This window comes from Ambystoma mexicanum, chromosome 4p (assembly GCF_040938575.1).
Source record: "Ambystoma mexicanum isolate Mex_15411 chromosome 4p, UKY_AmexF1_1, whole genome shotgun sequence".
Taxonomy (NCBI): Eukaryota; Metazoa; Chordata; class Amphibia; order Caudata; family Ambystomatidae; genus Ambystoma; species Ambystoma mexicanum.
Window position 1 is genome coordinate 325,279,053 of NC_090927.1, and position 25,410 is coordinate 325,304,462.

The window sequence follows — 25,410 nt, forward strand, 5'->3', positions numbered from 1 at the left end:
CCGGGATGAAGATCTTCTCTGTCGTCGGGAAGTGGTGAGCCGGTTCAGCAGGGCTCCACCTGTGGTGTCGTCATTGCAGGTCGGCTCAGCTTCTCCCTCTTCAGATTCTTTGGTCCTGTGGCGACTTCTGAAGTTCCATTCCCCAAAGCCCTGCTTTTATGCAGAAAACCCCCATTCATCAGTCCTAGCTGTCACTCAAACATACTAAGTGGTGAGCCGGGCGGCTCACCACTGGGCCAATTACACAAGAGTGCGACTTGAGTTGCCGAGGCAACTCAGTCCAGCGTGCCTAAACCCCCCTCCCACACATCCTGTAGACCCAGACAGAGTGGCACCACTTTTGGAGGCTTCTGTGCAGAAGCCCGCCAAAAGTGGAACAAAGGGCTCGACCTGGGTTGGAGTTACAGAGGCGAACACAAACGCCATTTTAAAACCGAGTCCTGGCAAAAAGACCCAACCGGGGAATAAATATTAAATAAATAACCCTGCGGTATCTTTAACATTGCACCAAAAAAAGTGGTGCGTTTAAAATGAATGGGAAAATCCCATAGGAAATATTCCGGGGGAATATTTTGCGTGGTAACCACTGCACCAGCCAGAAACTGGACGAGGGGAGACTGCACAGTGCCCCCTCGAAAAACATACCCAGGGGCAATCTAATTACCCCTACCAGTACTTCCACAGTATGATGGTTTGTACTGGTTCTGTTCACAATTTAAGACAAGTAAAGTCAATGGTGACTTTACAAGCCCTGGGAGACAGTAGTCAGTCCCAGGGTATTGAGTCTATGTTTGGGGGTCACTATGACACCCCTGTGTTACTGCACTGAGAGTGCTGTGTAACACACTTACCAAAAATACATGAAACCCTATGGAGCAAAAGACCCCATAGCCCATAAAACACATTACACAGTCAAAGGATATCTCAAATCATGTCTAAGAGTGGGAGAAAAAGAGTCTCAATCTTTGCAGGAGAAACAAATAAACCCCAAAATATCCAGCAAAGCTGCTGGGGGACTCACTAGGTTTGGGAAATTAGCCTTAACAGAGAATTCTCCCTAACAGCACGCATGGACACTTACTGCTCGACTCCGGACCGGACTCCCTCTCGAGGACCTGGCGGTGAATCTCTGGGATAATACATTCCAGGACCCTCATGTCGTTGGTGGTAATTTGGACCCGGTGCCTCACTGCATGCCTTGCTCCCAAGAGGCGCCAGGCCTTCCAGAGGGTCCTGGACCTGAAGTCCTCCCAGCGCTTATGGACATGTTATATGTCGTGAGTTGCCACCCCCTCCGTGTTGATGGTAACCACGATGTCCAGCCAGATCCTCTCCCATCCAACCTTGTCGGCGCGTCTTCTTCCATAGAGGGCATCATAATGCCCCAGGACTTGCTCCACCAGGATGCCAAACCTCTCCTGCTGAGAAGCTGGCAGCCCTCAGCCTCTCTGGCTGGGGGTTGCCAGTGGTGTATGATGGTATTTCCCCCGACATGGCAACCCCTGAGGCAGGTGTGGGTTGGCAACTGGACCCCTGCAGATGGCTGAGGTGCAGGGACCAAATGGCAGGGCACGTGAAAGGCAGGAAGCAGCAGCAGATGGCATGTGGGAGTCTGCTCAGGGCTCTGGGGGGCAGCAAAATGGCCTTCTGGGCAGGAGGATGGTCTTCCGTGTGTTGTCGCATGGCCAGCTTGATACAGAGTGATTTGGCACGTGAAAAAACAGCACGTCAGCGTTTAATTTGAGGAAAGGCCCTTAGCGCGTAAGCACATATGTGACATGATACGCGCGGGAGTTTCGCTCGTCACGGGTGCATGGTGATTCTGTATGTGAAAAAACAGCACGTCCGCGAGTTAATGCATGTAATTCGAGGAAAGGGACTAAGCACGTAAGTGACGTGTTGCGCACATGCGTTTACCTCAGCACGGGTTAAAGGTGAGCAGGGCCAGCAGTTCGCTGTACGTGCCTTTCATGGAGACCGACGTGTGTTGCTACGTCTGGTTGTTTTGTACGCCATCACAACTTCACAGTGGATCAAGGACATATCTCTTCTTTTGGCGGGGGTATTGGCTACGCGTGTTTTTCATTATCACGCTAGTCAGACGGTGAGTTGCGCATGCTATTTTTCCCACTGCGGGTCCTCCTGTGTATCGCGTACCCGTTTTCGAGGTCATAGTAGCCTGAGTGTCCCATGCATACGTATTTTCCGTGTCCCTGGGTGCCACTGCGTACTGCGGGAGGTTAATGCCATACACGTGGACTACCGAGGATTGCATGCACAGTTTTACTGCAGTTTTGGGGTACCTGAGCGTTTCGTGACCTGTCACTTCATCACCTGGGTCACATACAGCCTTGCAGGTGCAGGGGTGCTGTTAGCATCTTGTATCCCACCCCCTTCACCCCAATTGCCCAGGACAATGTTGTCTACACCTCCCATTGGCACTACTACATCTGTGCCGGCACTACTCCATCTGTGCCATGGCTGGGAGGCCACAAAAGTTGAGGGGCGCCTTAGCTGGGCGTACTCCACGTGGTGCTTGTGGTCAGTGACGTGGCTGGGGTGACCAGTGAGTAGGGGGACTCCAGGGTGTCCAAGGTGGCTGCAGAGGGGGAAGAGGCAGGGGTGCGCCAGCTCAGCACGATGTTGTGCCATGTGTTGGTGCAGTCATGCCACCACCCCCTGCGGGTCCAGAAGATGCAGTTCTTGCATCTGGCACTGGCGCCCATGTAACCCGGCAGTCCCTTTCATCGACTGCCAAGGGCCCAAGGGTAGTGGTTGCTGCTGGTGCAGCTGTGGACTCCACGACCCAGGCTCAGGGTCTGCCAGCGCAGGCTGTGTTGGCACCTGAAGAGTCCATGGAAGATTTCGAGTAGGTCAGGAGGCACACCGTAGGTGCACTCAGGGCTGCCCGGACCGAGGCACATGTCCCTGGGGCAGTAATGTCTTCTGCTGCCCCAACCAGCCGGGTGTTGGCAAGTGCATGGGCAGATGCAGCTGACACGACCCCGGTTGTGAGTCTACATCCAGGAAAGTCCCAGTCAATGACCCTGGCACAGCGGATGTTGCTGCGCAGGGTCCATTCCAGGGCACCCAGCAGCCACTGACGCAAGTCAGGGCTTCCGTCCTTGTTCCACCTGCCACTCCCTCAGTTCAATCCACCATCGCCACTGCCCATACTGATCAGGGTGGCATTTGTCAGTCAGGATCTGGACCACTGTCCAAGAGGAGGAAGGTTGCATCTGCAACAGAGGCTTTCACCCCATACACGACTCCGGCCTCTAGCACATTGTGGAACAAGCCTTTGAGCAAGCAGGAACTGGACTTCCTTGTGGACTACGTGTTGGGACACGACCATGATATGCTAGTGGGCCCGAATTGTCACACCATGGCTGCCCAGCGTTTGTCCGACTGGAAGCATGTTGTGGAGGGCGTCAGTGCAATTGGCCATGAGGTGCACACAGCTCAGGAGTGCAAAAAGCATTGGGATGACCTCCGATGCGCTGCTAAACTAAAGCATGCCTCTAATTACAACATGACTCTGGTGACTGGCAGTGGCCGCCACCTGAGGAGGAAGATCTCACTCCGCATGTGTCGGTCGCTGTGGAGTTCATACCACCAGAATTTTACGAAGGAGTGATAGAGAAGCTGGACTTTGATGCCCCATCCAGTGAGTGTTGCGCGTGTTTGTACAGACCATGTGTGGTTTGCTTGTGTGATGTGTTGTGCTTGACTGCCACTACATGCTATGTGTACATGGTTCTCATGTGCGAGTCATGCAATGCTTCACTGATGCGTGCCTGCTGTGCACCATGTTGGACATGTAGAGTAGACGGGGACTGTCCTCATCACCACACCTTCACCCTGCTCACATGCTAGGCAGCCCCTCCGGACCATGTTCCAGATCACTGGCCCTTTTACATGTAGCCTGGGGTGTCTTTCCACTCAGCACTGGGACTATGTCATCGGATGACTGACGTGCATGTGGGTTATGCCTGCATGCGGGTACTCCACATAGGCATGCTCCCTTGCCCCTCAACCCCCCTGCACCCCAATTTCACCATGGCATTTGTAGGTATCATGTTGGAGTACTGCAATGTCCTATTCAACGGTCCTGTGTACATGCACACTTCCCCTGCCAACCTGCCAGACACATACCGTGGGGTGCATCCTTTGTCCTTGATGCAGGGTTTTTCACTCGGACTGTGCAGATGGCAGATGGCAGATGCTCCGCAGGGACATGAGTGCACATTCATGCTCCATGTGCATTCCATGCATGCCCCTATGTGTCCTTGCCCGGATGATCATTGTAGTACGTGTACAGGATGACATACATTTAATGGCATTTGATCATCCATTCCATGCCCACTCTGGCTCAGTCCTGCATCACGCACATGTTTAGGGTGTCAAAGTCTGTGTGGGGCACAGGTCTCCCCCTGTTTCAGGCCCCCTGACTCTGTTCAACTGGTGTAGTGGCTTCTGCACACATGGGTGTACTACTGAGGGTTCATCATGTGTCCTGCTTACTGTCCCATTCTCATCTGCTGTGTTGTCAGTTGACTCAGATGATGCAATTGACGCTGGTCAACACTGTCTGCCAATAAACAGTTCTCTGGTCACCCTTTCGCTGCCATGCAATGCCTCCATGCATTTTCACTAAGGGGGGGGAGAGGGGTTGCCTGTAGCCATGCAACCCATTTCATGCACATTGCACATGATGTCTGAACTTGCCCTTACACTGCCTTCATGTTTATAGATTGACATCATAATGTACTTGTTCATGTAGATAGACAGTTTTGGAACACCCTAGTGGGTGTTTAGCAAAGTTGATTGGTCAATCTGCGGCCTATACCAACGGGTTTAGGACGCAGATTGATTGTAGCCTGCCAATCAGGTTGTAATGACTATGGAGCTGCCACCACGTATAGGGAAAGGGGGGGGGGGTTGCACACTACCACATGTACATATGCAAGCAGCTTCTATGTTGTGTAGTGCAACATTGCGGCTTCTCATTTATGTGTGTGTGAAAGTGCTCATTTACACATGTGTCTTGCACAGATTTTTGGTTGACTGACTAATATGTAGTTGATTGACAACAATGCTGGTGAGAGTTCAGCATTGTGCCCGTTATGTTCAACTGACATAATCCTGAAGGTGCACTGTTGTGCAGTATGTGTACGCCCACGCCCACTTAGCTAATATGGTGGGGCCTGGCCGTGATGAATTTACACACGGAATAATGGAATAGGGCACATTCATAGCACAATGTGCTCAATCAGACCCTGAGGGGTGTTCTGGAGGCTTCATTTCCTGCAGCTCGGACCATACTGGGCGTTATGGTCCCTCATGCCTGGTTGCAGGCCCTCGCTTTGCTCAGGACATTCACTATGTCTACATGGCCCATGACGCCCGGTACGGGCTGATCTGCAGATGCATGAAGCTATATTGGTGATGATGGTTTAGTGATGCATATGTACATGCATATTGCGTGTGTCATTGTGTGTTTGGATTCATTTTCATGTGTGGGCATTTAGCAGTTCAGATATGCTTATGGTATGTGCCATCTCTTTGTTGCCATCTGTCATTTCTGCCTGTGACATGTGCCTGACAGAGGTGGTGTGTGATGGAGGTGATATACTAAATTTTGTACTTGTGTAGGCTTTGCTATTTAGACACATCCATTTCTGCTTTTGGGATGTGTTTGCATATCAATGCCACTGGATGCATGCCAGATTCTCAGTTGTGTGTGACATGTCTGCTTCATGTGTTGGCTGTCGATGTGATGTCTATGTGTGTGTGGGTTATGTTCTCCTGACATGTGTACTCATGTTTGTTTTTTCCACTTTTCAGATGATGACGCAATGGAGGAAGAGGATAGTGATGTTATTCCAGACACAGGGTTGCTATCACACCAGCAACCCAGCACAAGTGGGGGTCGTGGGGTGATAGGCCATGAGAACCCACTCGTGCTCCAGACCATCGTGTCTAGGGCTGGCAATGAGTCCACCCCGGATGATCACTCTGACGACAATGTTGAGTAGGATGCGCGTCATGTCCATTCGTCAATGGTGAGTGATTCTGATGTGGACGATCCTCTGTCCCCGACACCTGTACTGAGGGGCCAGACAGTGGTGGGACTTCCACCTGTGGTGGATCGGGACGCTCGGTCACACTCCACACCAGTTGCTGATGTGCCTGGAGCATGACGTCAATGGAGGAATGTAGTCCTGTAGCTGCGGGCGGTGCCAACCCAATAAGGACCCCAGCTCCTTGGGCCCCACAGGTGTCAAGCCCAGCAACGCGGTGGCCATGTACCACTGGGGTATACTGAGTGGGAGCAAGCCATGGTTGCAATTTCAAACAACAGGGGGCAGCAATTGATAATATCGCTCAGAGCATGGAACGTATGGCCCAATCCGTGCTTCCTCTTTCTAGGCAGGTGGATCTCCAGCAGCGGGCAGCACAGTCCATGGCCCGCTCGCTCAGGCTGGGCATGGCATCCTCAGACAGGGCAAGCCGGGCTGAAATGGTGTCTCTGCATCAAGCAATTGTTGCTCATGCAGAGGCACACAGGGATGCCCTGAGGGTAGACCATGGTTACCTCCAATCTACTCTGGGTGTGCTCTTGATGTCCCAGAGGCAGCGGACAGAAGAGAGGTTGGAGCAGCTTGAAAATACCATCTCGGCTGAGCTATATGCTTCCCGGGAGGTTCTCCAGATGTCATACCAGCCCATGCAGGAAAAACTCCATGTTACACGTGTTACCTTGCAAGAGGAAGCACACGTATCACGTGAGGTTCTGCATGCTGACCTACATGTCATCGCTGCACAGAACCAGGCTCTTGAGTCAAAGTGTGAGGAGGACGACGACTTATCTCCCACAAAGGTCCGGCCGTGCAGGCGTTGAGCCCATGGAGGTTTTTTTTTTAAAATCTCAACATCATCGCATGTGGGTGTTGAGGGGCACCCTGTACCTCCCCCCTACTGGGTGCCTTCCCCCTGGTCGTATGTGGCCATTTTTGATTTTTATAGTTAGTATAATTAGTTGATATAGTTTAAAATTGCTTGTCTATTGTGAATTGATTTGACATTGTGGTGCTTGGTGGCTTTTGAAAGCATCCACTGTCTGTTCCAGCTGGTCGCTTCAAGCTTGTCTCGTGTATGTGTTTGCAGCTTGGGGTCCCGACTCACATATGTCACTCCTGCTTCCCCTACCATGGGCTCACAAGGATGGTTCGGTGTTAGAACCATTTACACAAAGGCATTAGACGTTTGTCATATATGTGGCCTGTCTGCTGCTGTACTACTTGTGTTAACACCCCTAGTGGGGATTATGGATGTTTTTTCTCCACAGCATGTCTGCAATCAATTTTTGTGAGTACATTATTGAAATGTCCATTTATTGATGTTGATTGTGATGTATGTTATTTTCTTGTCAGTAGATGTACTTGATGCACTTCATGCTGTAGACAGTAGCCGGTATTACCCAAATTGGTTGTTTACTATTGTTAGAATGACCAATTGACCGAATTTAAAGGGTCACAATTGACCTTTTCACAATTGACCGAATATATATATATATATATATATATATATATATATATATATATATATATATATATATATATATATATATATTCAGTGAAAAAACTTTGTTAAAGGGACGTTATGGTTCCAAGTAAAACCGAAAAACCCTTGAAATTCGGCAGTTATGGTAAGCTAAGCAACCATAACTCGCGCCGCCAACGTGCACTGCTAAGACTAACACCCAGGACATCAAAGATGACATCACACATGTCATTGATGACATCACTGATGACATCACATGTCTGGCTCACTATTTTATCTTTTGCTGACATATCTAGGCCACATGGTTTTCTTCAGTAACAGTCAGAAACTAAGAATTTTATTTTATTTGTAGACATATCCTTCTAGTAGGTTCTTACAGTAATTCCCTTAGAGTACAGTCACATCATATGAAACATATACATATGGGAAAACACAAGCTTGAAAGACAGCAATCCTTTTTGTGCATAAAGATAATCACTAGACTAATGAGCACTTTCTGATAGTTCTGTACTTTCCCTGTATATGGTCATATTTGTATACATTGTACTCACACTACTTTCCTTAGGGTCCAATCACATCAAGTGATACATATACATAGGGTAAATAGCAGCTTTGAAACATAGCAATCATTTATTTGCATGAAACTAATCAGTTAAGTTAAGAATTGTTTCTGCTACTACTTGTGCTTTTTTGCTAACTTCCCTTTCCCTGTATATACCCATATTGGTATGTGTTCTTGTGTCTTTGTGTTTTGTCTATAGTAATGCAATTATGTAATACATGGGTTTTATTAGCTACTTATTACATATTTCACAGTACACAAAAATCTGTTAAGAAAACAATTATCATTTCATTATTCAACATATTAACATTACGAATATCATACCTTCATCTATTACGCTGCACACAATGTTATGTTTCTGTATGAGTAGCTTAGTATACTAGATAGAACCCCATAATAGGATGCTATTTATATCAATGCATCGTTCAATGCACTTGTTAGGGTATATTTCTTGCAATGATTCTTGACACTTTTTTCGCAACATAATAAGAATCCCTTCTACACATATTTCATGAGAAGTACATACACATGTGATGTCATCAGTGATGTCATCAATGACATTTGTGATGTCATCTTTGATGTCCTGGGTGTTAGTCTTAGCAGTGCACGGTGGTGGCGCGAGTTATGGTTGCTTAGCTTACCATAACTGCCGAATTTCAAGGGTTTTTCTGTTTTACTTGGAACCATAACGTCCCTTTAACAAAGTTTTTTCACTGAATTTCATAGGTTTTTAGTAGCGCAACTTAACCATAACGTCCCTTTAACAAAGGTTTTTTCACTGAATTTCATAGGTTTTCAGTAGCGCAACTTAACCATAACGTCCCTTTAACAAAGTTTTTTCACTGAATTTCATAGTTTATTACTAGCACAACTTAACAATAATGACTTTGACTTTATATACATGTCATATGGAACTGACTAGATCTCTTCTTATGAACTTGATGTCCGCGAACTTATTTAATGTTCGCGGACATGTTCGGAGAACAGTACCACCACCTAAAAACTCTGGGGAGGTATGTGTAATAGTTATATCATAACATAGGAACATTTAACAAATTCACAAAGCAGCACACATACAAAGTATATGTAGTAATACTTAAAAAATGTTACCCATATATGTAACACTCATGTAAATACAATGGGCCTCATTCCGAGTATGGCGGTAAGGGATAGCGGCCACCGCTAACGAGAGCGGTGGGGGTAATCCCTTACCGCCATACTCCGAGTTCCCTTTGCGCCATGGAGGTTGTAACACCTGCTTTTAGCAGGTGTTAAAAACCATGGCGCTAAGGGACCTTGATGTTAATTACGCCACCGTAATTTACGGTGGCGTAATTAACGCCTTCCCCACTCCCATTATGCCCTATGGGGCAAGAATGGGAATGGGGAAGGGTAAATGGGGATTGGGGAATTACCGCCCCGCCAACCTTGGAATGGGGCGGTAATTCCGCCATCCACCAAGGTGCTGCCGGTCCGGGTACGGCGTCAACCAAGGCGTTAATAGCGCCATTGGTTAGCGCCGTACTCGGAATGAGGCCCAATATGTTTTAAAAAGGAATATACCAAAAGAAGATAAAGTGGCTTCCACCATAATTAACTCACAGCCGCTCCACAACCAACAGCAAGACCAGACGTATACACTACTGATTACATATCTCACCAGACATAGTAAGTGCACTTCTTTTTACTCATATATTTATAAACTTTCAATATTAGAAAAAAAAAACATATTACTTTTTTGTTTTCTCACAGAAATGTGTAGTACTCTCGACTGGCTAGAGGAGCATTTCCCATGAGAGGAAATGTTAGAAAATAGTCCACCTAATGGTACACACTTTACTATATAAACCAATTAATAAATATTATTTTGTACACATTTAACATATACATTTTTTTTTATTACAGACCATACAAAAATTCCAAGCATCTCACAACAACAATCAGAGGATATCACTCTACAGCAGATTCATTAAAAAATGGACGACCTCATGCAAAATTTTATGGATTTGAAAAACTTTGTGGAAAATTATGTGAAACCCCCAACAGCACACCATTGACCAACTTGCACTTGTCCCCCCTCACCCTTTCCCACGCAGTTAACCCCAAACCCTGTCTATGGACCAAAGCGTTTCGATGACATTTCCTTCCCTTCTTCACCTGATCCCAGTTATCTAGAAATCCCTAATTCTCCTGTTTTTGTTTCCGTTTCTGCCCCACCTTCCCAGTCATAATTGTATATATATATGAAATAAAGTTACTTTTCTTATTATGTTGTAATTACTTTCAGTTCCTTGTAATAAAACCAATTTAGGTGTCCACGGACACCGCGGTTGTTCGGAAATGTTCGTAAAGAAACGAAAATGTAACTGTCCTGAGGACACTACATCTGTCCGTAATGTTCTCATGCAAGTTCAAAATGTTCTAAGAACACTCGTAGTGTCCTGAAATGTTCGTAAAGAAACAAAAATTAAAGTGTTCTAAAGAACACTATATCTGTCCGTAATGTTCGCTATCAACTTAAAACTGTCCTAAGAACACAATTGGTGTCCTGAAATGTTCGTAAATAAACAAAAATGATGTGTCCTGAACAACAGTACAACTGTTCGTAGTGTTCGCTACCCAATTGAAAGTGTTCTAAGAACACAATTGGTGTCCTGAAATGTTTGTACATAAACTAAATTACACGTGTCCTGAAGAACACTATATCTGTCCTTACTGTTCGTTACCAAGTTTTAACTGTTCTAAGAACACACGCGGTGTCCTGAAATATTCGTTTCATGTGTGACGCACTTTTAATTACTTCAGAACCCGAACAGTGTCCGTAGGACATCAATGCGCATGCGCTAACCAATCTCTGTGCACTTGGTGTCCTGCGGACAGGTGCTTCCTTCGCAGACTAGTTCTCAAACAGATCATATGACCGCGCCCACGCTCATCGTGTGTCCTGAAATGCGGACACTGTTCATGTCCCCGAACAATTTAAAAGTACATTTTCAGTTAATCCATAATATTTTTCAATAAAATCTCACCATGCCACAAGTCCCACATAGCAATCTTGAGTTTCTATATACCTTTTGAAACTTTCCGATCCTTTTTTTGTGTTCGATCTGTCCGCGCACAGTGCGCATGTCCGCGGACCGCGCACAAGCACCCCTATAAAAGACCATGCCCAAGAGCTTATTCCCATTGTGTTTCTGGCTATTCTTCAGAACACAGTGATTTTTGCTGCCACCTGCAGACTACACCATCATCGACATGGCATCCTTGGCTGCTGAACTGCCACTTGGTGCTGCACCTGCTTCAGCACCACCACCACCCCCTCCACCACACCACCTCCCCAAGGGCCTGAAGAGGGGAACAGGACTGAGAATGCGGAGGAGGATGATGAGAATGAGGTAGAGGAAATCCCTACTACCCGCACTAGGCGTGAGTCTTGGGTGTGGCGGTTATTTACCATTCATGGGAATGGTCCTAAGGCTCGTGCGAACCATGTTACCTGCAATGAGTGCAAAATGATACTCAGTCGCGGGAAGCATGGTAACTACAGCTTTGGGACCACTACTATGAAGCGACACCTGAGGTCATTTCACTCTGGGGCTATTCGCAGGGTTGTACCTTGCGAAGAACGTAGCAGGTTGATTTCCTCTACTTCATCCTCTGTTTCTGATCCTGTCACCACAAGGACCACCTCTGTGGGACAGCGTCTTTCTCAAGCTGCCTCACAGGCCATACAGAATGCTGATGACTCTTACCTTTCGAGGGTCACAGTTGTATGTATGTACTGTGACACAGTACTCTGCAGGGGGGAGCGACTTCGGAGTGCTTTTGAGACTATCGTCTCAGAGCATGAGAAGACCTGCTCACTTGCCAAATAAAACCCACTCTACATCTTCCTCTCTCAGCTCGCCCTTTCTTATCCCTGTGGTTGGTGTCCCCCCTTTACCCTCCTTTACCCTCCTCTCCTAGTGTGCCGGGTCTGAAAAAGCAAAAAAAATACAAAATTACAAAAATCAAAAAAAAATAAGGCTCTTTTCAGAGCCGCCTTTCCCAGTTAAAAAATAGAAGTGAAAATAAATGACGCAGGGCTCTTTGTATTTTTTAGAAGTCCGTGGACAGTTTGCGAACATTAAAATTGGGTTACTACTCCATCACAAACATGGAAAGAAGTGGTGGCTCTGAAAATAGCCTTTGGGTGGTGTTTGTAAGTCAAAAATTGTAAATACTTAACATCTACTTCAAAATCCTTGTTGTAATTCCAAAAAAGGTCGCAATGCATTTTGTACATTTCTCAGAAAAATCTGATTGCCAGCATAAGTAAGATGGACACCATCTCTGCGAAAAATGTATGTACTACAAAACATAATATTTTCATTGTGAAAAGAAGACATGCCAAAATCTCTTAGAAAACCACAAACAGCCTTATTAACATTGCGCCTTGCTTTTTCCATTTGTGGACCAAATGAAGAAGAACCAAATGAAGAAGAACGAAGCCACATTTGTCTCTGCGCATTCCGTGAAAATATCACTTGAGAATTAGGAAACATGTCCATAACCTTCCTCAGTCCTTCTTTCATAGCAAACTGCAAAATAATTCCAGTCACATGCCCTAAACTGTTCCCCCCACAATGAATTACAATTATGTCTGGATGTTGCTCTGTCTCCAAAGTAGCACATAGAGGTAGCAAATCCAACCACTTCATTCCACGTACTCCATGCCAGTGTACTTCCACATGTGGGAATCCAAGATCTACAGCTACTCCACAGCTTTCTGCATGCACCTTCAACCAATGTATCCACGAATCTCCTAAAATCCAAACAATCTGTTTTCTGAAACACACAGCCATAGCTATCTTTTGTTCTTTCAGCAAAAAGAGTATCTCAGAAAATCTCTCCTGGCACAACACACCCACCAAACTTTCCTGACCAATCCCTTTCAGTGCTTATTCTCATTTGCATGACTTCTGAACCCAAAAATCCCCGGATGTAACTCCCGATGTCCGGGAACTACCGCCATGTCCGCGGACATATCGTAACATGAACAGCCCTTCTACCATTTCCACTACACTCTCTCTGCCATTCCCTCATTGGATGTACCTCAAAAATCACATGACCATGCACCAATCACATTCAAGACCTCTACATCTAACTGCATCATCATAGATCAGCACTGCAAATGTACTCTGAATCTCTCTGAGTACAAGTGTCATATCATTGGCAAGCAGCATCTTCCAGAAATACTGTACAAGTCTTCAAGATTTCTACTTGCAGCTCCATGCATATCCATATGCATGAACACAAACTTCAGGTATGCATATTTTCTCTATAGTAGATGACATAGCTCTCAACCATTTTGTTTTTAGCGGGTGAGATGCCCATTAGAATGAATGGGCGTGCAGGAGGCTTGGCGGGTGAGTCTGCCCTTTACAAGGCATGTGACACCCGCCAAAAGCGTGTGAGTTGAGAGCTATGGTAGATGAACACATTTTCAAACAGACTTTTACCTTGTAAAATCTGTAAACTGAATTTACTGTACTTTTTTCAATTTCCTAAAATCAACTACCACTTATACACCTTTATACTTTTTACTTTCTGTATACACACACACTCAAATCATGTTAAACTAACATTTTTTAAATGAAATATATAGACTACATATATTCATACAAAATTGCATGCAAACACAATCTATGTTTAAACCTTTATAAAAATACTTATACAATTTCATATTTTTTGTTTTTATTTATTTATTTACTTAATTACTTTAAATTAGACATGACATTGAGGCGCTATTACCTAGAACAGTTTACTTACAGAAATAGTGGTATTCACTAATATATTATAAATTTCACAAGACATAGTAAAGATATTTTATTTTTGCTACAGTTAGTCATTCAATACAATTTGTTCATTAAGAACATATCATATGTACTGAACTGATGCAATGTATCTTATGTAAATAAATTAGTTTAATGGTTTTACAGAAGGCACTGACGATTTCAATTAAAAAAATCAATATCTAAATTAAAAACAGTGCTATATACAAACAAAGTTACAAATTTGAAGCTTTTACAGTTGCAGTGAAGACCAGTTTCCTGAAAAGAAGCAGCCGAATTCGAAGAAGAAAGAAACACTAAGAAGTTACCTGTTAATTAAAAAAAAAAGTAAGTAAAATATCACCATATTATTTATATTATTAATCAAATATACTATAACATTAATACCAGCTATTTAAGTTTCTTAAAATAGAGATTTTGTACCATTTTGTCCAAAAATTTCCATGTCGTAAACAGCGATTTACAACTAGAATGGCCCACAAATTTCTATTTTTGGACACACAAATTAGCCAACTGAACCACTACAATTTTCATATTATAGAACAAACAACTGTTTTAATTGTATACATTACATTTACTATTTGTACTTTTCCACACCACTAGCTTACTTTTTTTTTGTCATCTGAACCCCAGTTTAGTGACACATAAATTCAAGAATACCTATCCCCACTAGTTTTAGTTCCCAATGCACAATCACACACCATTACATACATCTTTATCATCTTACTCAAACACTCATGCACACAGCACACATACATTCCAGAACACCCCAACCCATATCTTCTTTATTTTTTTCAACAGACCCTAGAGAATGCCTACCAAAAGACAACTCCGTAGAAAGCAACGCAAAATTAGAGCAAATGAAAATAAAGGTGTCCAACATAAGCATCCATCTCTAGCAGAATTTGTAAAAAAAGTTGAAACAAAACAGCTAATACAATCATTTAGTGAAACACAAGAAGTTTCAAGTACAACAACTTCGCTTCCTCTATCAAAATGTAAAACAAACCAAAAAACAATTAACAGAAAATCAGCTATCAGTACAGATAAAACTACTTCTTCAAATTTTAATATAGTGCAAAGTAAGCATACCAAGAAAAGTATTTTAGCCAAAATATACCGTCACAAAGTCCTTCATAATCTTATAAAAACAGGAGAGAAATCAGGTTCAAAGCTTAAAACCTATCGTAGGAAATTAATCTTAGAAGCATTGATGGACAGTGCAATTCTTCTCAAAAGAAATGTATTTATTTTACTGTTAAACAAAATGAAACCACTAACAAAACTAATAACTAAATTACAAAAAAGAATTCTCAATAAGCGAAATGTCAACAGAAAGAACTTCTTAAGTATCTGCGGAGGTGAATGGAATCACACTATGAGCACAGAACCATATTTTAATGAAGAAGCGTACAAACAAAAACAAACAAATACAATTGCCATAAATAGCAGTGGTCGAGGTTATGAAAAAGTCAATAATACCATAATGGAACAAGAAGTACTCCTTACAAAAATATGCCCTGAAAACTTAGAATTACCCCTCCATTCAACTGAATCAGAACGTCTAGTGTACAAATGGCCATGCACGTCAATGTGTAACATTCCAAAACAATGTTTCAAATCTTTACACCAATTCCTCAATAAATATGTAAAAAGCAAAGACAAAATCAAAATTAAATTACTGCAAAATATAGATATCTGTCCAGTGCGCAAGTACACAGGACTACAAGGACATTCATTGGCCTGCATTACAGGACCTACTTGTAAAACCACTTTCCATGATATCAAAAGGATATCAACACATCATTCAACTATAAGAAATCTAGTCTATAAACTGTACTATGCTAAAAGTCCTGCTTTAGCACTAGCAAAGTTAAATAACATCCTTCTACATGGTACAGCAAAAGACCTACTTGAAGAAATTCACTATATCCAGAAAAAATATTTTGGAAGTGAAAGCCATTTACAGAATGAAATAGCTTTAAACCAATTAAGCAACAATTCTACACATGGCAACCTTTTGCTAAACACATACAAAAAAGAAATACTAAAATTTAAAAGTACAACAGTACCAAACCATGTATGTGTATGTTGCCGTAGAATTTTTTATAAAAGTAACACAAAAACTGTGGACCTATCATACAAAATAGAAGACAATGAAGATTCTAAATGGTTTGAATTAGCTCTCTACCTTCTAGCAGAAAACAAATATGAAATAACTGAGCCCTTAATACTTTGCAGTTATTGCACTACAAAACGTGACAACAACCAAACTCCTTCACGTTCTATCACAAATAATTTAGAATTATACCCAGTACCAAAACCTCTACAACAACTTAATTTATATGAGAGCATCATAATTCAAACAGTACACCAATTTCAAGCAATAATATGCCTTCAACCAAAAACAGCAAAATTACCTCCCTCTGAATTGGTAAAAGGCATTCGTGGAAAAGTAGTTTATTTACCATTAAATCTAAAAGAAAATGTGCACAGTCTAGGAGTACAAAGTCCTATGCAGCAATCTTTAATTATATTAGTAAATGGAGTACCTACAAAAGACAAAAAAATATGGCAACAGCTGGTAGATTTATATAAAGTTAGACAAGCCTTCCAATATCTTAAAGAGAATAATGAATATTACAAAGAAATGAATATTGAAGAAAACCTGAAAGATACAACTGAAATAATTCAAGAAACATAAGAAGCTGGTCAATTTGAGCTACTAGATCCTGCTACAATATCAAATACTTTAGACCAGTATACAATTCATCCTTTGCACTGTAATGACACCATACAAGATGTACTGGAAACTTACCAAATGCGTCAAAAAAAAGGATCGCCAATCAGTATATGGGAAAAAAGTATAGAAGCACGTGCTTGTCCTCTACTCTTTCCAACTGGCAAAGGAGGAAGGTATGATGATAGACCTATTCAAATATCAGCTTCAGAATACCGCTCATTACGGATGTATTCTGAAGATCCCAGATTTAGACAAAATGTGGAATACATATTCCACCTACTCTTTGAAAGTGAACTAGCAACTTTATGTTACGGAGTTGCACACATATTAAAATCAGGATCACACTTTCAAAATATGACAGCTACACAATTATTAGAGAAAGTGCAACAAAAGGATGAGGTTCTACAATCAAATATTACAAATCTATTAGCAAATATGCGTGGTACTAAAGAGAACTGGTTTCGACGTCATGGAGATGTACGTTGTATGATCAGAAACCTTGGCCCACCCACTTGGTTTGTTACATTAAGTTGTGCAGAATATGCATGGGAAGATTTACATGATTTCCTACGCATGTCAAATAAAAACAAAACAAACATAGATATTCTAACACCTGGAGAACTTTGTTCTTTGGATCCTGTTAATGTTTCAAGATATTTTCACCATCGCTTCATTGCTATGCTACATTTTATTTGTAATAAAACTGTTCCTCCCTTGGAGAAGTGCAACACTTCTTTTGGAGAACAGAATACCAAGCCAGAGGAGCACCACATATCCACATGCTTTTATGGATTAAAGATGCTCCTGAATTTGGTCAAGACAGTGATACCACTGTTTTACAGTTTATTGAAAAATATGTCACTTGTGAAATTCCATCAGAAGCCACAAATAGTGATCTTTGTGCACAAGTTTTACAATTTCAAAGACACAAATGTGGAAAATATTGTCGTCGCAAATCCAAAAACAAAGGCAAATACTACACCAAATGCTGATTTGGTTTCCCTAGACCAGTTACAAATACAGGTCAAGTAAACAACCTCATGTCTTCAGTTAGACATACTGTTAAAGGAACGTCACCTAAAAATACATAATACATAAAAAGAAAAGAAGAAGAAAAATATATCAATGATTATAATGCAATCATTGCCCACTTATGGAATGCAAACATAGATGTGCAGTACATTGCAGACAATTCTACTGCAGTTTCACGATATGTCACAGCATACTTAACTAAAGCAGAAAAGACAGAGCTCCAAGACCTCTGGAATGACCTGTCATCAGATAAAACAGTATCTCAGAAATTATACAGCTTGGGCATAAAAATGCTCACCCATAGAGAATGTGGATCTTATGAAGCAGCTGATCGTTTAACTGGTACTTCATTGTATGGTAAATCTGAAAATATAGTATGGCTAATCTTGGTCCAGCTAAATCTAGAAAAAGAGTTCTAAAATCATATGAAGATATAGAAACAATAGCCAAACATGATCCCAACAGCCAAGACATTTTAAAAAACAATTTATTGGACAAATACTACCCAAACAAAAGTAATACTTTGGAAAACATGTGTCTATACCAAATAGCCCAAAACTACACATACAAAATTAATATGAAAGCCGATGAAAAAAAAGGCAAATATAGAGTGACAGACTGTGAAGGCAGCTTAGTTAAACTCACTAAACCAAATTTAATTAATCATATCAAATTGTCATTGAAGACTCCTCAACATAAAGAAGTACATTACATGTCCCTGCTACAACTCTTCAAACCATGGAGAAAAGAAGAACAATTACTAGATAACTATGACTCATATGAGGATGCTTTCAAAGCAAATGAAAGCACTATAACTGATGTAAACTTTACACAGTACAAAACAATGTTGCACAATGAACAGCAACATGAAATAGAACTCCAAGCTCAACTAGATAAGGATACTCCTGACAGTAGTCAACCTTCTGTAACAGGAAGCCAAGAACCACTGGGAGAACCACTAATAACAAATGAGGCAGAATTAGCTATGATAGAAGTAGAAAACACCATGTGTCAGTATGAAGATAAGGAAGACTTAACTATACTACAATCAAAACTAAACAATGAGCAAAGTAGCATTTTTCAAGAAGTAACAAAACAAATTGCACATGGTGTAAAACATGAAAATAAAGAATGTTCCTGCCATAATTATAAACCTATACTACTGTACGTCAGTGGTGAAGCTGGTTCTGGCAAACCATTCCTAATCAAAATCATTAGTAAGTTCCTTCAACAATTGACAAACAACAAACTGTCAGCTGTTGTCACTGCCCCCACAGGTTTAGCTGCCTACAACATAGGTGGTGTTACATTACACCGATTACTACTATTACAAGTAGAACACCAGAACAAATTAGACTATTACAAACTTTCTGCAGAAGCTGCAATGGAATTACGCAGAGTATTGAAACAAATGAAAATGTTACTAATAGATGAAGTGAGCATGGTCTCCAACCTGATGTTAGCTTTGATTCACCTCAGATTACAAGAAGTACTCAAAACAGACTATTAAGAGCTCTTTGCAGGAAAACACATTATTGTTTTTGGAGATCTGCTTCAATTAACACCAGTAAAAGGTGAACCTATTTTTAAAACATTAGGGCACAAACTCTGCCGTGAAACTGTTGGCAGCATTGGAAATGTCAACCTTTGGCAACATTTCCAATACAGAGAATTAACAGAAAACATGCGCCAATCTGCAGATCTAACTTATGCCAACATTTTAAAAAGTTTGAGGGTTGGTATACTTTCTAAAGAAGCAGAAGCAACATTGAAAACCCGGCACAATAATGCACTTTATGGCGATAATGCATGTGCTACAGATGTTATGGAATAATTAGCCCACAAAAATGTCTATTGTATGGCCTTAATGCCAACTCTTGCAAGCTGTTTCAAATTCAATGAAATCATGCTAAGTAAAGAAATGCAACCAATAATGGAATTTAGCGCCACAGACAAACTAGATGTACATGGTATGACACTACCCATGTGTGATCAAGCCACAACAAGACTAAATAATTTAGAAAAATCAATCTCAAACACAGCAGGCTTAGAAAAGATGTTAAAATTATCCTTAAATTGCAGAGTAATGCTTAAACGTAACCTTGATGTGGACCAAGGACTAGTTAATGGAGCACTGGGTACAGTTGTTGGCTTTCAAACATACCCACGTGACAACAAAATTCAGTTTGTCAATATACTCTTTGACAAACTTTCAGAAGTAAAACGGATAGGACGCTCAACAGCTAGATTCCTTCTCTTCAAAGATATGTATGTACGCAGAGAACAATTTTCTCTAACTCTTGCATACGCAGTCACAATTCATAAATCACAAGGTCTTACCCTAGACAAAGCAATGATAGATATTGGTAACACAGTCTTTAAAGAAGGCATGAGCTACGTAGCACTATCATGCTTACGTACACTTGACAGTCCATTTCTAATCAACTTTGATGCAAGTAAAGTAAACGCTGATATTCCTTGCATTTTAGAATATAATAGACTTCGCTCACTATACACTCCCCATCTAAACACATATTCTGTTCCACAAAAACTAAAACGTTGTAAAAGAAAACTAAATCAAACAGAAATGCAACAGGACGTCACTGCAAATCCTCCAAAGAGAGTAAAAGAAACTAATACTTCATCAAGTACCACAAACAAAAAAGAATCAATTAGAGAAAGTAAACCAGGTACTTCTTTAAAGAAGGAAGACAAACTCCAAAAAAAGCAGTTAGATACAGAACTACCTGGACCATTTAAATTCTCAAATATAGTTGGTGTAAGTTGCTATGCAAATATAGCAATGAATATTCTATTTCAATTACCACCAATTGTTGACAACATTTACTCACACAGTACAGACCCATTGTGTTTGCAAATGTTAGTACTTCACAGAAATGCAGCAAACAATCCTGACAACACATATAGTGTTTTTGGAATAAGACGACAATTGGACTACTGTGCTGGAATGGTGAAATTCACTATAAACTCACAGGAAGATCCACAAGAATTTCTAATGTACTTACTACAAGTACTGGAAAACACAAACATACCTATAAATGAAATCTTTCAGATTTCATACATGTGGAAACATACATGCACTCTCTGTGACACAAGAAGAAATCCCCAATGAACGCTTCATATATATATATATCAATACCAAATTGTGAATCCATTCCAACTCAGCAACTTGTACAAAATGCAAACCATGGTAAATTATGCTCTACCTGCAATTCAGATAATCGCTCCACGTTAGTAATACAAACACATAGTAAATACGTAATACTAATGCTTCTATGTTACAATGCAGATGGTACCAAAAACAACTGCAAGCTGACTGGATTCACACATGGTCAAATATCACTTGGTAAGAAACCCTTCACAACAATAGGTATAATCTACCACGCAAGAGCCACAACCAATTCAGGGCACTACACTGCATACATAAAAAAAGAAATGTGGATTTTTTGAATGTAATGATAGTACCATTACTCTAAAGCAGAGATTACCAGCAAATCTTACAAACACTTATTTGATGTTCTTAAAACCAAAATTTGATAAATAAACTGTATTTAAACCTTTAAGTAAATTTGTGTTACAAAAATATAAACTGTTAGAATACTCCAAAAGCTATCTAACTGCTCAAAGATTCTACAACAACTAATCAGATAAATGAATACCACTAAATTAGACCAATAAATACACAGTTAGAATACGCCAATTGGTATCTAACTGTCCCAAAATTATAAATGTGTGTTAAAATAATATAAACTGTTAGAATACTCCAAAAGCTATCTAACAGCTCAAAGATTCTACAACTAATCAGATAAATGAATACCACTAAATTAGGCCAAAAAATACACAGTTAGAATACGCCAATTGGTATCTAACTGTCCCAAAATGTAACAATATCCAAATAGGTAAATCAAAACCACTAAAATATATTAAAAAAATAGACAGTTAGAATATGCCAATTGGTATCTAACTGCTCCAAAATTTTATAATATCAAAACAAATGAAGAATCTGTTACTGCTCCAAAAAAAATACAACAAAGCAAAGTATAAAGCATTAGCCAGAAACAACAAGTGAACACTGAAAACAAACAAACAAATAAACTGTAGCATAACAGAAAAAGGTTTTTTTTTAATCCAACATGGATTTTTTTTTCTCCCACAGACCCAATGATTTTAGCAACAAATACAGAAACTGAGCAAATTGCACAGTACTCTGATTTGTACTCTACTAAATATGAGGGTAAAAAAAAAAAAGTGTATTGCTTATACAATGTAATAAGTCATTACAAAATACTAATACTAACATGCTATTTTCTTTTATCACAGAAATGAAGAAGCAAAACATGGACTCCCATTACTAGACCAAACAGTAAGTATATAATAATACGGACAACCATAGCAGCATATCACATCCATAGTATCTAATACCTTTGTTCCTTATACATTTGTTTTTCACCCAAAGTTATAAGCAAACATGAATGTGATATGCTGCGGTGGTTGTTGCCAGGGCATACAATCGTGGGTGCATGGCCAAATGGCCATGCACCAAAGACTCTATGCCCTGGCAACAACCACCGCAGCATATCACATCCATAGAGTCAAACATTTCAACTATGATCTATGGGAAACTTTTAATGTCCGCGAACAATGTGAGTGTTGTTAGAACACTTTGAACTTGCCAGCTAACAATACGGACACCGTTTTCAGGACACCCCCTACGAACATTTCAGAACAACGCGATAGTTCTTACAACACTTTCAACTTAACAACTAACAATACGGACAGCGTCCTAAGCACACCCCATACGAACATTCCAGGCCACCGGGAGTGTTCTTAGAAGCGTCTTCAGAACACCACCATCTTGTTTATTTGCGAACATTTCAGGACACCGCGAGTGTTCTTAGGACACATTCAACTTGACAAAGAACAATACGGACAGCGTCCTCAGGACACCCCCTACGAACACTCCCCGGACACTGGGAGTGTTCTTAGAAGCGTCTTCAGAACACCACCTCCTGTTTATTTGCAAACATTTCAGGACACCGAGAGTGTTCTTAGGACACATTCAACTTGACAAAGAACAATACGGACAGCGTCCTCAGGACACCCCCTACGAACACTCCCCGGACACCGCGAGTGTTCTTAGAAGCGTCTTTAGAACACACCCATTTTGTTTATTTGTGAACATTTCAGGACACCACGAGTGTTCTTAGGACACATTCAACTTGACAGAGAACAATACGAACACCGTTTTCAGGACACCCCCTACGAACATTTCAGAACAACGCTATTGTTCTTACAACACTTTCAACTTAACAACTAACAATACGGACAGCGTCCTAAGCACACCCCCTACGAACACTCGCCGGACACCGCGAGTGTTCTTAGAAGCGTCTTCAGAACACCACCATCTTGTTTATTTGCGAACATTTCAGGACACCGCGAGTGTTCTTAGGACACATTCAACTTGACAAAGAACAATACGGACAGCGTCCTCAGGACACCCCCTACGAACACTTCCCGGACACCGCGAGTGTTCTTAGAAGCGTCTTCAGAACACCCCCATTTTGTTTATTTGTGAACATTTCAGGACACCACAAGTGTTCTTAGGACACATTCAACTTGACAGAGAACAATATGAACAGCGTTCTCAGTACACCCCCTACGAACACTCCCCGGACACCGGGAGTGTTCTTAGAAGCCTCTTCAGAACACCACCCTCTTGTTTATTTGCGAACATTTCAGTACACCGCGAGTGTTCTTAGGACACATTCAACTTGACAGAGAACAATACGGACAGCGTCCTCAGGACACCCCCTACGAACACTCCCCGGACACCGCGAGTGTTCTTAGAAGCGTCTTCAGAACACCCCCATTTTGTTTATCTGTGAACATTTCAGGACACCGCGTGTGTTCTTAGAACACATTCAACTTGACAGAGAACAATACGGACAGCGTCCTCGGGACACCACCTACGAACACTCCCCGGACACCGCGAGTGTTCTTAGAACAGTTTCACTTTGCTTGCGAACAAAACGGACACATATTGACTCCTTAGAACACCCCCTAGTCAGTTTATTTAGAACATTTCAGAACACCCGTGATGTCCGCAAACAAATTGAACACAAAAAGAACGTCTAACACATAAAAAACACAACTTTCATCCTATCTCACACACTCCCACCCTCCCCAAACACTCCTACAGACCAACACACTCTACAAAATACACATTTACACAAAGTTTCACTGCGCTGTCCGGGGACGTCCGCGAATCCAATATGGCGGGCGCTACCGAAAAATCTGACGCGCTTCACGCTCCACGCCGTCCAATCATCGAACACTTTGCATGTCCGCGAACATCACGCAAGACGATTGGCCAATCAGGACACTTTTCGCGGAGCGAACAGGGAATTGTATCCGCAAACCGAACACAGATATCACTCATTTTCTTTTACCTACTTTTTGGTCATTTTAAAAAAACTACTGGACGAATTTTCACCAAATTTGCAAAAGCACGCTTTCGGGACCAAGCCGCTGCTCCTGGTCCAAATTTGGTGGAAATCCGTCCAGCGGTTTGGGCTGTATGCGCGAGCAAACTTTTTTTCCCATTCACTCTATGGAGAGTGAGTATAATGTATACAAATATGAGCATATAGAGTGAAGGTAGAGTAATAAAAATAAAACTATGACAATGTGCTGATAACCATAATGATTATCTTCATGCACAGAAAGGATTGCTCTCTTTCAAGCCTGTATCTTCCGCTATGTACATGTTTCATATGATGTGACAGGACCCCAAGTCTACAAATATAGTACCTTTTCAATTTTTACTTCCTGACTGTTACTGAAGAAAACTATGTGGCTTTGATATGTCAGTTAAGGATAAAAAGGGACAGAAAGCCATGTGATGTCATCAGTTATGTCATCAATGACATTTGTGATGTCATCTTTGATGTCCTGGGTGTTAGTGTTAGCAGTGCACAGTGGCGCGAGTTATGGTTGCTTATGTTACCATAACTGGCGAATTTCAAGGGTTTTTCGGTTTTACTTGGAAGCATAACGTCCCTTTAACAAAGTTTTTTCACGGAATTTCATAGGTTTTTAGTAGCACAACTTAACCATAATATCCCTGACATGTAACATAGAACATACTAATCCCCTTGTAGTGATTTTCATGTCCGCGGACTACCGCCATGTCCGCGGACACATCGAAAATCTGAGAGTGGTGAATGTAAATTTAAATAGTGTGCCCCATTTCCCCTTTGAAGTTGGCTCTGAAAAGAGCCGTTTTTTTTACAGATGCTTGACAGACACCTGTTATTTTATATTTTTTTTCTTGTTTTTTTTTCTTACTTTACTCCTAAAATCTTCACATAACCTTCTCCAAAGCAACCCTTACATTCCAAAATAGAAAGGCATTTCCGGTAAAAGATAAAGAAATGCCATCTTCTTTAAAATTAACAGCATTACTGGCATCAATATTCTCATTGTTACAGAAGAACATACCAGCTCTAAGCATGAAGGCACACATGCCTCGGTTGATGACACACCTAGCAATGTTTTGCTGAGGACAAAAAACTGAACTATTGTCCCATATTGCCCTAGGTAGTAATCCAGAAAAAATTACTTTCGCATTTGGAAGGATCTTCATTACGGCT